Here is a 16,567-nt window from a genome sequence, read left to right on the forward strand (position 1 = left end):
TTTATTTTTATTGTTGACAATATTGCAGATGTCGCCATTTTTGCTCCACTGCCCCTTCTCCCTAGATTTTTAATTTAAAAGTATTCAATATTATCCTGACTGGTGTGGCTCAGTGGGTTGAGTGCCAGCCTGAGAACTGAAAGGTTATCAGTTCGATTCCCAATCAAGGCACATGCCTGGGTTGCAGGCCAGGTCCCTGGGTTGGGGGTGTGAAAGAGGCAACTGATCAATGTTTCTTTCCCTTTCTCCCTCCCTTCCCCTTTCTCTAAAAAGTAAATAAAGTCTTTAAAGAAAAAAACACTTTGCTACTGATTTATACTTAATTTGCCTTAAACACACACGCATGCACACACACACATATATATATTTTTTCAATTTGCCCTGGCTAGGTAGCTCAGTTGCTTAGAATATTGTCTTGATACATCAAGATTGCAGGTTTGATCCCCAGCCTGGACACATACAAGAATCAACCAATGAATGCATAAATAAGTGGAACAACAAATCAATGTTCCCCTCTCTCTCTCTAACATCCCCTCTCAAATCAATAAATAAAAATTAAAATATAAAATAAAAAACTTTAAATGCAGGCCTGGCTGGTGTGGCTCAGTGGACTGAGTGCCAGCCTATGAACCAGAGGGTCACTAGTTTGATTCCCAGTCAGGGCAAATGCCTATTTTGCTGGCCAAGTCCAAACAAGTCCTCCCAGTGGGGGACACATGAGAGACAACCACACATTGACGTTTCTCTCCCTCTCTTTCTCCTTCCCTCCAACCGTCTGAAAATAAATAAATAAAATCTTTTTAAAAAATTTTAAATGCAATATGTAACATACAGTGAGATATAAAGAGTAATATAAAGGCTAGTATTCAGTTTAAGAGTAGTGCAACACAAGTCTCTGTGTGTTCTCCCTAATCATATCCTCCTCTCTTTCATTCACAGGTCCCACTATTCTAAACCTGATGTTAATAAACTTTTATGTTGTTTTATACTTTTACTTCCTTGGTATGTATCTTTTTTTAAAAATATTTTATTTATTTATCTTTAGAGGGGAAGGGAAGGAGAGAAGGAGAGAAATACCAATGTATGGTTGCCTCTCGTGAGTCCCCTGCTGGGAACTGGCCTGCAACCCAGGCATGTGCCCTGACTGGGAATCGAACCGTGATTGTGTGGTTCGCAGGCCCACGCTCAATCCACTGAGCTACACCAGCCAGGGCTCTTGGTATGTATCTTTTAAACAATATATAGTATTATCCTGCATTTTTATACTATATGTGACTAATATATTGTAAATATTCTGCAATTTGCCCTTTTCCCTGGAAACATTATGCCTGTGAGTCATCCATGTTGTTAAGTGTACTTAATATATTTTATACAGGTATATACAGATATATAAATACAGAATAAAAGGTCTTGGGGGATGTAACCCAACCTCAATAACCATAGTTATTTTTAGAGAATGTATTTTGAAATCTAGGTATAATCAGAGAATATTCTAGTCTTATCTATAATGTGTCAATTTTTTTACCAGAATGTATTACTGTACATTTCTGCCAATAAGGCATTTACAGAGTTCGGTGGGATCTAAAAGAAAACTAAACCAGAGATACACAGAAAAAAATGAATCCTGCCCTGGCTGGTGTGGCTCAGTGGATTGAATGCTGGCCTTCAAACCAAAGAGTCACCTATTTGATTCTCAGTCAGGCCATGTGCCTGGGTTGCTGGCAGCGTCCCCTGTGGAGGGCGCATGAGAGGCAACCACACATGGATGTTTCGCTCCCTCTCCTTCTCCATCCCTTCCCTCTCTCTAAAAATAAATAAATAAAATATTTTTAAAAAATGAATCCAAGTAGCTCCATTAGCATATTTTGCACAAGACAGGGCCCCCAGAAAGTGAGAAGTACGAAAAATACTATAATAAAGGGAAAAAGAACTCGTACAAATTTTGTCCAGGCCCATAACACCTCCCCCAATCCATAAAGGAATCCAACATAAGACAAAATTTATTTTATTCATTTATTTATTTTAATCCTCACCCGAGGATAAGTTATATTGATTTGAGAAAGAAGTAACGATGTGAGAGAAACATCAATCGGCTGTCTCGCTTACATGCCCTGATTGGGAATCAAACCCCACAGCCCTTTGGTGTACAGAATGATGCTCCAACCAACTGAGCCACCCAACCAAGGCAAGACAAAATTTATTTTAATGACAATTTAAATAAATAACTAGCTTAGTCTCAGAAAACAATCTGCTTTCCAAATGGTCTAGACACACAACAATGTTCTCTTCCTGAGAAGTTCAAAGATGAGAATATACAACTTTTCTTCGGAGGAGGAAGGGAACTGAGAAGAAAAAGAAATTTGAAAATAATTAAAAGCATCGGTAAAGATAAAATCTCTATTATCCCTCCTTCCTTAAATTATTTAGGCAAGATGAGTATGCTCTATATCTCTGGAAGGATTTTTAAGAGACTCAGAAGCTGCCTCCAGAAAAAAGAACTAGGGACCTGGCTGGTGTAGTTCAGAGGGTTGAGCACTGGCCTGTGAACCAAAGGGCCAATGGTTTGACTCCCAGTCAGGGCATGTGCCTAGTTGCAGGCCAGGTCCCCCATGGCATGGCACTTGAGAAGCAACCACACACTGATGTTTCTCTCCCCCTCTTTCTCTCCCTTCCCCTGTTTAAAAATAAAATAAATAGCCCTGGCTGGTGTAGCTCGGTGGATTGAGCACGGGCCTGCAAACCACATGATCGCAGTTCAGTTCCCAGTCAGGGCACATGCCTGGATTGCAGGCCAGTTCCCAACAGGGGACTCACAGGAGGCAACCATACATTAATGTTTCTCTCCTTCTCTCCTTCCCTTCCCCTCTAAAGATAAATAAATAAAAATCTTTAAAACAAAAAAATATATAAATAAATAAATAAAATAAAATATTTTTTAAAAAAAGAACTGGGGAACTGCGGAACAGGTGATAGGAAGACTTACTTTTCTCTGTATATTTTGTATCTTTTTAATTTTGTGTTACATACATATATTACCTAATACCTATTTTAAAATTTCAATTAACTGATTTTTTAAATAAGTAGTCTATTTAGAAAGTTTTTCATTATTCTATCCATAAATGATTAAAAGCAACAAAGTTAATTAAATGACGTTTACTTCATTCAATCAGCCATTCCTTAGCTCATGCTAAGCAAAATGCTAGGCACAGTCATATAGAATTGACCCTGTATTGTGACCAACCCACAAGAAATTTATAATATAGTAGATTAGATAAACCACATACATATACATACGAACTACCATATGTAATACCAATGCATGAGTGACACATAGTGTTACAGGAGTGAAGCAAAGAATATTATTTCTGGCGGGAGCCCTAGAAAGGCAACTGAAAGACAGGATTCAGGAAGTTGAAATTATAAGGAGAGAATGGCGTGAGTAAAGGCTTACAGGTAAGAAAATTTGGTGTGTATTTAGGGGATCGTGATTATTCCAGACTGGCTGGAACATTATTCCTAGGGAAGTAACTGGAGGTAAAACTAGAAAAGCAAGTGGGGGCAAACTATGGAAGTCCTTCAATATAAGGTTATTGTGCATATTCTGCACAAGACAGGGTCCCCAGAATACCTGTCATTGTACTTCATTGTAAAAATATTTCAGGGGGCCTAGAAAGGGAATTATAAAATAAAAATACTTAATTTCCCTTTCAAATAACTAAAAGAATGAGAGAAAACACTGATATTGAAAAACAACAGTAACAAGTAAGCAACACTGAACTACAAATTGCAAACAAAGTGTTCATGGGACTAACTGATAACTATTAAAATCTACATGCTAGCCCTGGCTGGTGTAGCTCAGTGGATTGAGCACGGGCCTGTGAACCAGAGGATTGTGGTTCGATTCCCAGTCAGGGCAAATGCCTGGGTTGCAGGCGGGTTCCCTGCAGGCCAACTCCCAGCAGGGGATGCACAAAAGGCAACCATACATTGATGTTTCTCTCCCTCTCTCCTTCCCCTCTAAAGATAAATAAATAAATAAAATATTTTTTTAAAAAAATCTACATGCTATTTGGGAAGCTTCCTGGAGGAGATAAATTTTGAACCGGGATTCCAAATGAAATAATCAACCTAACATTTGATCAAAATTCATTAGGCACCAAATGCTAACAACTTTCTAAGCTAGCAAAGATCTAAGCAAAAAAATATTGTCTTAAACTTCTTTTCTTAGGGGAAAAAAACAGCTAGGGAATAAAAAAGGAATTATTTTCAAAGACTATGCAGAGTTGCCTAATCTCCCTCCAGCCTCTGAGCACTTATCTCTTCACCCAGGCAATCGTCTAAAGCAATCAGTTCTTCAGCTTCAAATGGGAAGCTCTGATGAACCATTTGCTGTCAGGTACCTGATGGCTCAGAACCCCTTGTCACGAGGTCACAAAGACCTGTGGAGACCACATATAAGTGTGGCAGAAAAGAACTTAAGGTTTCTCTTGTACCAGAAATAACACAAGAAGGAACCACCAAAAAATTCACACTAACATCCCTGTCACATAAAGCCACTGACCCAGAGACTCTGAGCAACATAATTCCTGTATCCTTTGAAAGACCTGTCTGTTTAAAGCTGAATCTGTAGCACTCAGAATGATGCTTTGCAGCATCCCTGCTACTCACCCCAAGAGAATCCAAAGAGGAGCTACTGTATCAACCGGCAACTCCCTCTAGATCCAAACAAAAGCAGGAGAAACAGAAACAATAAAGTGGACCCTTACTTCATGGAATACCAAAAATTCTATTTCAAATGAACTAAAGACTTAAATGCAAAAAAACCCCCACAAAACTTGAAAACTTTTAGAAGATAATATTTAAGAACATTTTCATAATCTCAGCATAGGGGAAAAGTACCGAAAGAGGAAACAAAAAACACAACCCATTAAAAAAATTGGTAAATTAAGCCATGTTAAAATTAAAGATGTTTAGCCCTGGCTGGAGGCTCAGTTGGTTGGTTCTGTACACTAAAAGGTTGTGGGTTCAATCCTGGTCAGGGCACATACCCAGGTTATGGTTCAATTTCCAATGTACAACCAATCAATATTTCTCTCTCACATCAATGTTTCTTTCTCTCCTCTTCTCTCTCGAATCCATAAACATATCCTCAGGTGAGAATTTTTTTTAAATTAAAGACACTTATTCAAAAGAGGGAACCATAAAAAAGAGGGAAAACATAAATTACAAACTGGGAGAAAATATTTGTAACACATACCACTAATAAAGAAGCAATATTCATAATATAAAATAACATTTAATAAACTAAAGAATAGATATATAGCCCTGGCTGATGTAGCTCAGTGGATTGAGCACTGACCTGAGAACCAAAAGGTCCCCAGTTTGATTCCCAGTCAGGGCACATGCCTGGGTTGAGAGCCAGATCCCCAGTTGTGGGTACACGAGAGGCAACCACACATTGACGTTTCTCTGCCTCTCTTTCTCCTTCCCCTCCCCTCTCTCTAAAAATAAATAAATAAAATCTTTAAAAAAATAATAGATATATAAACTGCCCCCCCCAAACTAGCAAGAGACACGAGTGGGCGTTTTACAGAATAAGGAAATACAAACAGCAAATAAATAAATAAAAAGATTATGAGCTTCATTAATAATCAAGAAAATTACAGAATAAGATTATAAAATGAGATACCATTTTATACTCCCAAAATAGCATAAAAATTTTAATATGACAGTACTAAGAATTGGTAAAAATGCAGACCAAGTGGCTGGTAAGTATGTAAATTTTGATACAACTCATGGATAATAATTTGGAATTATCTTACAAAGTTGAAAAACTTCATATCCTATACTTCAGCAATAACACTGCCAAGACTATACGCCAGCAAAACTAACAAAAATTTAGACCAGTGGCCAGGGGGAGAGGGGTGTCAGGAAAGGGCATACAGGTGGCCTCAGTTTGGGTGATGTTTTTTAAGCTGGGTGGAGGATATTGATGCCCCATGTATGCTATATATACAAGGTTTGTCCGGAAAAAGTACAGCCATTGTTAATATAACAAGAATAGTTTGTGCAACATCAATATAACCTGCAATCAAGGAGAATGGACTACAATGCGCAAGTGTGAACAATGATGACTGCACTGTTCTAGTCAGTGGGGGACATAGATACCATTGAGTGAGCCTGTGTACTATTTGGCTATAGTATTCAAAATGACTGAGTGGAATAACAAATCTGCATCAGCCCTGGCTGGCGTAGCTCAGTGGATTGAGTGTGGGCCTGCAAACCAAAGGATCATGGTTCGATTCCCAGTCACGGCACATGCCTGGGTTGCAGGCCAATTCCCAGCACGAGAGGACTCACGAGAGGCAACTACACATTGATATTTCTCTCCCTCTCTCCTTCCCTTCCCCTCTAAAGATAAGTAAATAAAATCTTTAAAAGAAATCTGCAGCCCTGGCTGGTGTAGCTCAGTGGATTGAGCACAGGCCTGCGAACCACACGATCGCGGTTCTATTCCCAGTCAGGGCACATGCCTGGTTGCAGGCCAGTTCCCTGCAGGCCAACTCCCAGCAGGGGATGCACAAAAGGCAACCATACATCTATGTTTCTCTCCCCCTCTCCTTCCCCTCTAAAGGTACATAAGTAAAATCTTAAAAAAAAGAAAACTACATCAAATTTTGCACTAAGCTTGAACATTCTTTAGTGGAAACTTTTCAGATGATTAATTCAGAAGGCTGCAGCTATGGGCAACTATTGATTGGCAGCTTCATCATGACAATGCATCCTCTAATGCATCACATCTCTTGTAGAGTTTTTTGGCAAAACATCAAATCACCCAGGTGACTCAGCTCCCCTAAAGCCCACATTTGTCACCCTGAGACTACTGGCTTTTCCCAAAACTAAAATCACCTTTGAAAGGGAAGAGATTTCAGACCATCAGTGAAATTCAAGAAAATATGACAGGGCAGCTCATGGAGATAGGGAGAACTGTGTGAGGTCCTGAGGTATCTGCTTTGAAGGGGACTGAGATCCTATGTACCATGTTTCTTGTATCTGGTATCTTCTATAACAAATGTCTCTATTTTTCATATTACTTGACTGGCTAATTTCTGAACAGACCTCATATTCTTTATATATATAAAATACACTACCAAAAGTTTCTTCTTTTTATTTATTTTAACAGTATTTTTGTTTATTTTTTTAAGATTTTTTAACTTATTTTTAGAGAGAGGGGAACGGGGAGAGAAAAAGAGGGAGAGAAACATCAATGTGTGGTTGCCTCTCATGTGCCCCCCACTGGGGACCTGGCCAGCAACCCAGGCATGTACCCCGACTGGAAATCGAACCGGCAGTCCTTTGGTTCACAGTCCAGTGCTCAATCCACTGAGCCACACCAGCCAGGGCCAAAAGTTCCTTCTTTTTAAAGTTATGGTCTTTACTGTCTCTCTGCATTTGCACATGCCGTTCCCTTTCCATTTTTAACCTTTACCCCAACTCTTGACCACATGGTAAAGCCTTACTCATTCTATCCAAAACTCAATGTAAGAGAGTATATCACAACAGTTACAAAAACAAGCTTAAGAGTGAATACAGACCTGAGCTCCAATCTTGACTGTTACTACCTATATGATCTTACTTAACCAAGTTTCTTAACTTCTTGAGCCCCAGTTCACAGTTCTTCTTTACAAAATGGAGATAGTACCTCCTCATCCAGTTGCTGTGGGGCCTAAATAAAACCCTATAAAGCACCTAGCATGGTACCAGGGATAGTAAAACCCAAAACATGTTAGCTGTTACTATGATAATGCCAGCTGTTTAGTCTTTCCTAGCCAAGCCCCTCCCCCCAAGAGTATTACTACTCCTTTATTGTCACCCCACAACATTGTACATAGCTCTATTTAAACATACCTTATCCTCATCTATAATTATTTTGTCTGTCTTTCCCATAAGCCTATGAGCATCTTAGGAAGAAACCATGACTATTCACCTTTTTATTCCCAATGTCTGATATATAGTAAGAAAAATGATAAATATTAAATGAACAAATAGATAAATGAACAAACACCAAGACTGACTCTTCAACAGTGGTGCAGCTACAGCCACCTCTTGTGAAAACAGTGACTTCATAGAAGACAAGGACTCTAAGTCAGGCAAACAAACCTTTCTGCATCTTATTATTTGTTTCTGTACCAAAAGTTACAAACCTTCCATACAAGCCATCCTAGAGACAAAAAGAATCCACATTTACCCACCAGCCAAATCATAACACTTCCATTCTTACATCTATCTTCCTGAAGTCTCCTCATGTGCTATTTGCATGTTCACATTTCTTAGGTGAAATACAGTCCAACAGAGGTAATGCCTGCTTGAGTACACCTGGTAGGGTAATAACATGATGGCGTAATTTATAGTTTTAATTTGAACATTTCACCTAAAATGTCATATGGTGTGCTTGAATGTGATAGTTATGTTACAGATTTATTGTATTTTTGCCATGTATAATGCATACTTTTTTGCCCAAGTTTTTGAGGGAAAAATAAGAAAGCACATTATACATGGGTAGTACTAATTCCATACCTATATAAATGTTTTCAATTCTTTTATTTATGCTTATGCGTTAAAAGTGTACCTCTAGAAAGCAATAAAAATATCTATATGTAAAATAATACCCTGGAATTCAATAATCAGTTTTATTTCTAAATATAAATAAATAAATAATTTAAAAATTACTACAAAAGATTTTTTTCTTGAAAGTTTGGACCAAAGATGTGGGTACTCATTATACATGGGAGCACATTATACATGGCAAAATATGGTACATACCTATGATTTTTTAATAAAAGATTTTTTAAAGATTTTATTTATTTATATCTAGAGATAGGAAGGGAAGGAGAAAGAGAGGGAGAGAAACATTAATGTGTGGTTGCCTCTCACATGGCCCCACTGGGGACCTGTCCTGCAACCCAGGCATGTGCCCTGACTGAGAATCGAACTGGAGACCCTTTGGTTCACAAGACCAGTGCTCAATCCACTGGGCTACACCAGCCAGGGCACAATAAAAGATTTTGCAATAAAAACATGGGTATTATTTGTGCTGACCCTGTATATAATTCTTTACATTATTGTCAATTCTTCATACATGTTTCTATATTGTTTTCTTTGGTTCTAGCTGTCATTAGTAGACCATTATTTAAGTTATTTTTTTCCTTAACTGCTTTTAAAAGTTGTCCTTAACAAATCAGACATTAGATTCTCCAAAGGCAAAGACTTAAGGGTTTTTTTTTCTTTTTCGTATGATTTTGTGTCTAGCATAGAGCTCTGCAAACCAAGAGAACATTGATGGGTTTTCTGAGAGGGTAGAAGGTACCAGGAGCTGAACAACCCTCAGCTAGCCCTTCCAAGATTTACCTTCACTCCACTTCTCAAACGTTCCAGAGGAACACTAAAGATGCAGAGTTTACAAGGTTTCCAGCGCTGGCTGAGAAACACACGATAGTTGCACTTTATTGAAAGTAACCGAGAATTACTGTACTAGGAAACCTACTGGGCTCAAGAAATTTACACAAAGGGTGGAAGAAACAGAAAGTCAATCCAGGAAAAAAGCTGGTGCCCTGACAGAACAGGACTGGAAAATCCTCCCAAACCTGATGATAATCAGGTGACCAATGTACCTCAGCTCTGTCACGGCACTTTCTCCTTCTAGAGATTCTGAGTTTACTCCAAGAACTATATTGCAAGGTGAGCCAGTAAGATATAGCCAAAACTGTTCAAAGACGTTCCTTCTGCCAAGTAGAAGATGAAAAATAAAACAAGGCTCTCTCACTCATCTGTTAAACACTCAGGGCACCCACGGTATGAGGGTGACAGTGGCTGAGGAGGACAAAGATAACAAGTTAGTCTGAGTGCGTATATAATGAAGACTGCAGTCTCACAAGTCCTGCCCATCTTGTATAGCAGGGGTCATCATCCACTGTCATGGGGCAAAATCCAGTCCACAGACATATTTTGTTCCACCTGCAAAGGTTTTTTTAAAAAGTAACTAGTTGCCAACAATTTCAAACCCAATGATCTAACTATCCAATTTCTTCTCAAAAACAGGAAAACTGGCCATATTGTGTCCACATTCCAGTACAACTGCATTATATCCTAATACATTCTCACCTGGCTCACTTCCATCATTTACCTGCTTGATACTCAGGCATTTGAGTTCGTAATCCAATCCTGGTTTACATAGTGGCAGCAAATCGTTACTCCCATGATCACTTCCACTGCAATTGGGACTCCAAATCCCCACACTGCTCTATTATATTTTCATTTAATTAAACAATTACTGTTGGACACACTGACAGAAAAGAGGAACAATAATAGCTGAACAGCTGCCAATTTACATAGCTCTTCCAGCCTGAGGGTAAAATAAACCTTCCCTGTCCTTCAATTCAGCCCTACCAATACCCCAATAACAGCATCATTCTAATTTGTCAGACTACAGGAACAGACTGTGATCAAGCAACACAAGTGGCGTACAGAGGCTACAATAATCCTTCCACTGAGTACTGAATAAATGTTGCGGGTGTCCTCAAAAGCAGGAGCTGTGTCTTCTTCCACTCTAGCTGCCCACAGTAGCTAATCTAAGTACCTTGTCAATGAAGTTATTACCTAAAAGTGGTAGTCATTCTGCCTTCTGGAACACATGAAAGTGAAATAGCAGTGGAACTCTGAGAACTACAAATTGAACTAGGATTGGTGCCCAGCTACTTATGAGAAGTGTCTGCAACCTGAGTTCCCACTGTGCCAATGAGCATCACTTTAAGATTAGAACATACAGTCTACCAGCCACCTTTTTAAAAAGCTCAGACCCAAGTCTTGAAAAAGTACACATTTTCTGATTTGGGGTGGGGATAGGGGTGAAAAACTATTCCTATCTAGAAAATGACTTTTTTTTTAAGTAAAAAATGGGAAAATCTTTCAACTCAACAGGGCTTAACAGGGTATATCAACCCAGATGAGCAGGGCTGCCCCATCACACCTAGATACTTCCTGGGCTATGTCATTTCATTAGCCTCTTTCAACTAGTTTTCTGAAAATTCTGCAACTTATATCATCAACTTAAAGTGCAAATAGTTGCCTATACCATTTCCAACCCACTTATTTTAAGTTAATAAATGTTATCCCAACACACACACACAATTTCAGCAGGGGAGCAGGCATTAGGTAGAAATACAGTTCAGTCAATCTGGATTCTAGATAGCTTTCCCTTCTAATGCAATGAGGTTTTGACTCCTTGTTACTACCTCACCATGCACAAGTACTGACTGTCAGGAGCAGAACCATGTCACAACTTTGGATCATATACTCAAACTAATACTAGGTACAGATAACATTTACTGAGTGTCCACTATATGCTGAAAGGCATTAGACTGATACGGCTTTATCCCTACTACATCCTCTAACTAGGCCACTGCACATACCAGTATATGCTACTGTTTTTAAGAAGTGAGTAAGCTGAACAGAGCAATCCCAAAACAGAGCTTTTCCATTGTATCCTCCACAGGGCCCAGAGCAGTGCCCTGTGCACCTGAATTAAAGGCATACAAATTTCTTCCCTGGCTGAATAGCTCAGTTGGTTAAAGCACTGTCCCCAATATGGCAAGGCTGCAGGTTCAGTCCCTGGTCAGGACACATATAAGTATCAACCAATGAATGCATAATTAAGTGGAATAATGAATTGATGTTTCTCACTTTCTCTCTAAAATCAATAAATTAAAAAAAATTTAAAGGCACACAAACTTTTATGTTGTGCATTTAAAAACACTATCTACACTATTACTCTGTTCTAAGTTACTCTTTACCCTTGGGGTACTTTAAGGTTTACAATATAGCAATTTATCAAATGCCATCACCGTGCCATAAACTATACTTTTTGGGGTTATGTTCCATCATTCACTCTGCTGTCCTGACCCTACACTTTTAAACTGCCTGAACATCTCTTATGACTCTTCTTATCCACTAAAAATAACAGGCCAATAGCACTAAACTTCACCACTCTTCAAATCCCTCTCTGCTTTCCACCAAATATGTCATCAAAGAGTGACTTCCTTATGATTGACCCTCATCTCTTTAGGCCAAGAGAGGAGAAGACCAGGGGAGAAAATGCTAATCAAAAATATACACCAGGAGACAATGTCTGTAAAACATATTGTGTAAAATAAGAAACAAGCTCATACACAGATCCAGACTGGCATTTGAGCTGCCCTATGGGAAGAAAGCCTCTCAGAGCCCAGGTCCCCACACTGCTGGCCTCAATCCCTGCACACCTCACTACCAGAGTCTAGGTCGCACGGGTTCATCACCCAATATTAATGAAGCAGTTTGGCTGAGTTACTGTGGCAGTCACAAAGAAGTGGACGCTGTACACAATCTGAAGAGACTTTCGTATCTAAGGTCTAAAAATCAACCCTGAAAAGCAGATGTTGCACAAAGCTCTTTAGAGTGCAAAAAGCTCAGGAAGGGAGGAGCTAAAGGTTAGGTTAAGTCTGGGAATACAGGAAAAAAGAATTCGGGCATCTGCAAGGGATCAGAAATCAGAGCTTAAGTCGCCCCACCTGCGACAGGGGCCTGACCTTTGCCCCCTACATTCCTCCCAGTTGCCCTTCCACAACAATCTCTCCATTGCCTTAACCCTGCCGCTGCGCACTTAACCCACCCCGGCTCGTACGATTTAAAGGTCCTCCTCCCCTTACTCCCTACCACGATGTCAGAGCGGCCTTCACGACCCTGGAACTCTGAGAAGAGACTTCGCTGACCTGTCAGCGGATCCAAAATGGCGGGGCCTAGTCCCAGGACCCGCAGCCGCTGCTCATGTCCAGCCCAGGCTCCGAAGGCGTCTCCAAGCGGCCCTCCCGGCTGTGATGGTAGATGGGAAAAAGGAAGTAACCCTTTTCCTGAAAGTTGAGGCTGTAGTCAGGGGCCGCACAGTGGCCGGTAAGACTCGGCCGGAACGGGTGGTGGAGCCGGCTACCTTCCCTGTCAGCTCACTGACGTGGTAACTAGCCTCAGTCTATCCCGCTGCCTGGTAACTGCGCGAGCCCTGCCGCGCACAGCCAATCATAACTTTGCACCGTGAAAAGTGGCACTCCAGCTATCCAATCGAAGAAAGAAAATTGGCTTCGAGAGGTGGGTTGTGCCTAAAGAGGTGAGATTACAAGAGAAAGAAAAGTGTAGGTAGGAGACAACCAATGGATATAAGGACTCTCTGAGTGACAACAATAAAAGCCAATAAAAGAAGAGAGATTGTGCTGGGCGGTTGGAGAGGTGGAGTTAGCTAGAGTTCGGTTGCAATGCAACTTGGCAATATCTGCTGGGCATTATGGGGAGGAAAGCTATGATTTGTTGGAAAGGGGGCGGGGTACATTTTGAGACCCTGAGCAAGCGACTCTACTCCCTTATCCCTGCCCTGGCCGGGCCTTTCTCTCTCTATCAAAGTCACCTAAACTAAAATCGTGCCCTTTAAGGGAACATTTCAAAACGAGGCAGCTTCTGGGTTCCCTCCATACTAGGCCCAGTGTCACAATTTATTCCATCCTCCCCTTGCACACTCTCCCCACTATCCTGTCTGGCTTTTCATAGATGTGTCTGTTCCATTCCAACTCTGTTTCTGTGTCCCATTCCTATCATGTAGAAATAGAAAAACTGAGAGGTGGCAGAAACATTGAGTATCTAATTCAGGTCTCTCTCTTTTTTTTTTAACTCAATATTCCAGAGGAGGAAAGCATCCCCAACTCCCTCCTTCCTTCCCTCTACCTAGCCCCAAACCGGGATACTTCCCACCTCCTCAGGTCTCTTTATTTTATACAGCAGGAAACTGAGTCCGAGAGTGGAAAGATGGACCCCATGTTTGCATAACTATTTACTGGCAGAGCAGAGAGACTAACCTAGGTGTCCTCACCCTCAGTTCAGTTTTCATTTTCACTGCCTTTCACTATCTCTTTTTTAAAAAATATCAACCATAATTCTTTTTTTTTAATGTTGTTCAAGTACAGTTTTCTGCCCTTTCCCCCCCCTCCATCCCCCTTTCACTATCTCTTATGCCCTAGTCTATCAGGCTGTGAATTCCAGCTCTGCCTCTCATACTAAGCCTTGGACACTCTTTAACTACCAACAAAGCTAATCACACCGGTTAGTCCACATCAATAGTGACAGGAAGCTGAAGCCTTTCCTGTTTGCCTTAGAAATACTAAGAAGCCTAAAGGCTAGATGCTTTAGCATCTAGGTGCTTTCACTCACCAGGTGCCTCTCCTCCTGCAAAGAGATGTCAGAGGTTGCTAGGATATTTACAATTACCTGGAAGTGAGAGTGTGTAGGAAAAGGACAGGGGGATGGGTTTTCTCCTTGCAGATTGACTGGTGAAATTTCCTGCGTTTTCTGGAATAGAGCCCAGGATTCCCTGCAGACCTGAAGAAACTGCTGGGAAGCAGTGAAAAAATGATACAAACTCTCTTCCAATTTTTGCATGATCCAAATCCAGGGAAGTGCTATACCTAACCCCATAGAAATGTAGTCTCAAAACCAGACATCCAAAGACCATCTGTGTGCTAGGATTCTCTAATTAGAAGAACTCATCAGACTTGACATCAGAGATGCAGAACTCCTTAGTAGCTCCCTGCACCTGTACATTGGGCTCCTGGTCTCTGGGTCTAATTGAGGATCTTGCCTCTTTCATCCAAAGAGAGGAGAAGATACAACCACCATAGCACTTCTTTCCAGGGCATCCCTAAGCCATTATCCACTTTCATCTGAATATTGGGATTTGGTCTCCTGGGTCTATATCAGATTAAGAGGTCCTAAACAGCCAAAAATTGGAAAATCCTTCAAGTGGGCCAAAACTCCCTACTCCCCCATCTCCACTCCCACATACTTCCAAAAATTAATCAGCCTAAAATCATGAATGAGATTGTGTGTTAGAGATGAGGAGGAGAGAGATGACAATGTCCTAGCCCCTCCTAACCTCCATCGTAACTTACTTACCAGTTAGAACATCTCCCTCTTAGATTTCAGTGTAGAGTTCCTACATTATTAGAAACATGGGGCGGGGGGAGACATGGTACTTGTCCTCCTAAATCTTAGCATCATAGGGGGCGACATGGTCACTTCAGTACAGAGGGTATGTACAGGATAGTTGTGGGAGCATGAGGCTAGCCATCTGGCTAACTTGGGAGTTCAGGAACAGCTTCCCAGAGAAAATGAGGCCTGAGTGGAGCTCAAGAGGATGATTAGGAATTGACCAGATGAAGACTAGCCAGAAATATGTTACTGTCAGAAGAAAAGCCAGAGGTGTGCAGGAATCTACTAAGAGATTGGAGATTAAGATAGAGTCAGATCCTGAAAGTCCTGTATGCCAGACAAGGGAGCTTGACCTTTATCCTGAGGGCTCAGGAGCCATTGAAGGGTTTTAAGCAGAGACATGACTGGTCAGATTTATCTTAGGAACACATTGCATGACTGGGCTTAGGCCCTCAAGGGCACTCAAACAACCCAATCTGACTCCACATGTTCCTTGGGACATCTGTCCTATTCCTTGCAACTTTCTAACTAGCAAGCACCAAGGCCACACCTTGCCCACAGAACTGAACCTGGTATCACCAAGGAAAAACTAGCCCTGTTAAGGCTGGAAGAGCATAGCTTGGGCAAGTCAAAAGTGCAGACTCAGAGGTGAAGAGTGTACTGCCCAGGCCTCTGAAGAGTGCCCAGTCCAAGCCCTGAGATTCCATGAGAGCCTCCTTTAACTTTTGGGGATGCGTGGAGGCAAAGGAGTGATAGTTACTTCTCCAAGGTCACCCAGTGATGGTGTGCTTGGTGGCAGGGTTAGAATGATGCTTTGGTTTATTTCATTCCAAACTCTCCTTCCTCCACAAAGTCGCCTTCCTTAGAGGAGAGAAAAAGCGGGGAGAGGGCGGGAGATAGCCAAAAACAGAAAGGAGAGAAAGATGTGAAGGAAAAGAGGAGCTGAAAGAAACAGACTTTCAAAGAGACAGAGGAGGGAGGAGAGGGACGAAGAACAGGAGCAAAGCGGTGGACGAGAAAAAAGAGGAAAGAAAGGCGAGACGTAGGAGGATTGGAGCAGACACAAATGGGCAGAGAGACAGACAGCGACAAGTGGAGAAAATCGCCGGAACTTGAGCGGCAGCGAAGTCTGAGCTCTGAAAACCGCCGGCCTCTCTCGGCCCGTGCGCCCTCCCACCTGGCACCCCGGCAGCCCTATCCCCGGCACCGCTCCACTTCTCTCGGGGTGGCGGCCTAGCCCCACCTCTCCACTGGAGGGTCGGAGCTCGGTCGGGTTGCACAGTCTACCCTACGTTGTCCTGTCTGGCTCTCCCAAAGCATTTTTGCTGGAGCGCGCTTTCAGCCACGTGGGGAGAGGCGTGTCCTTGTTACTGAGAAGACCCTCCGATTGGTCAGGGGGCGGGGTTCTTGGCAGTGCGCTAGCCGGACTCCACCCCAGAAGGCGGTACCTGAAGATTCACAGCTGGAAAGGGTGGAGCCCGGGAAGCGCAGCTGGAAGGGGGCGGGG

The 16,567-nt window shown here is 41.6% G+C and overlaps 1 protein-coding gene across 6 annotated transcripts in view; it reads right to left on the reverse strand.

Annotated features, from left to right (window-relative positions):
* The window catches only part of GBF1 (golgi brefeldin A resistant guanine nucleotide exchange factor 1), a 132,375-nt gene extending 119,316 nt beyond the window's left edge, over positions 1-13,059 (reverse strand). For all 6 annotated transcript variants that reach the window (XM_037064061.1, XM_037064058.1, XM_037064062.1 and 3 more), the window contains exon 1: positions 12,804-13,059. The gene's annotated coding sequence lies outside the window, so the exon portion shown is untranslated. The remainder of the gene's footprint in view (positions 1-12,803) is intronic.
* Between the last annotated feature and the right edge of the window lie 3,508 nt (positions 13,060-16,567).

Source organism: Sturnira hondurensis, unplaced genomic scaffold, assembly GCF_014824575.4.
Source record: "Sturnira hondurensis isolate 20B ecotype Veracruz unplaced genomic scaffold, ASM1482457v3 Scaffold0014854, whole genome shotgun sequence".
Lineage (NCBI taxonomy): Eukaryota > Metazoa > Chordata > Mammalia > Chiroptera > Phyllostomidae > Sturnira > Sturnira hondurensis.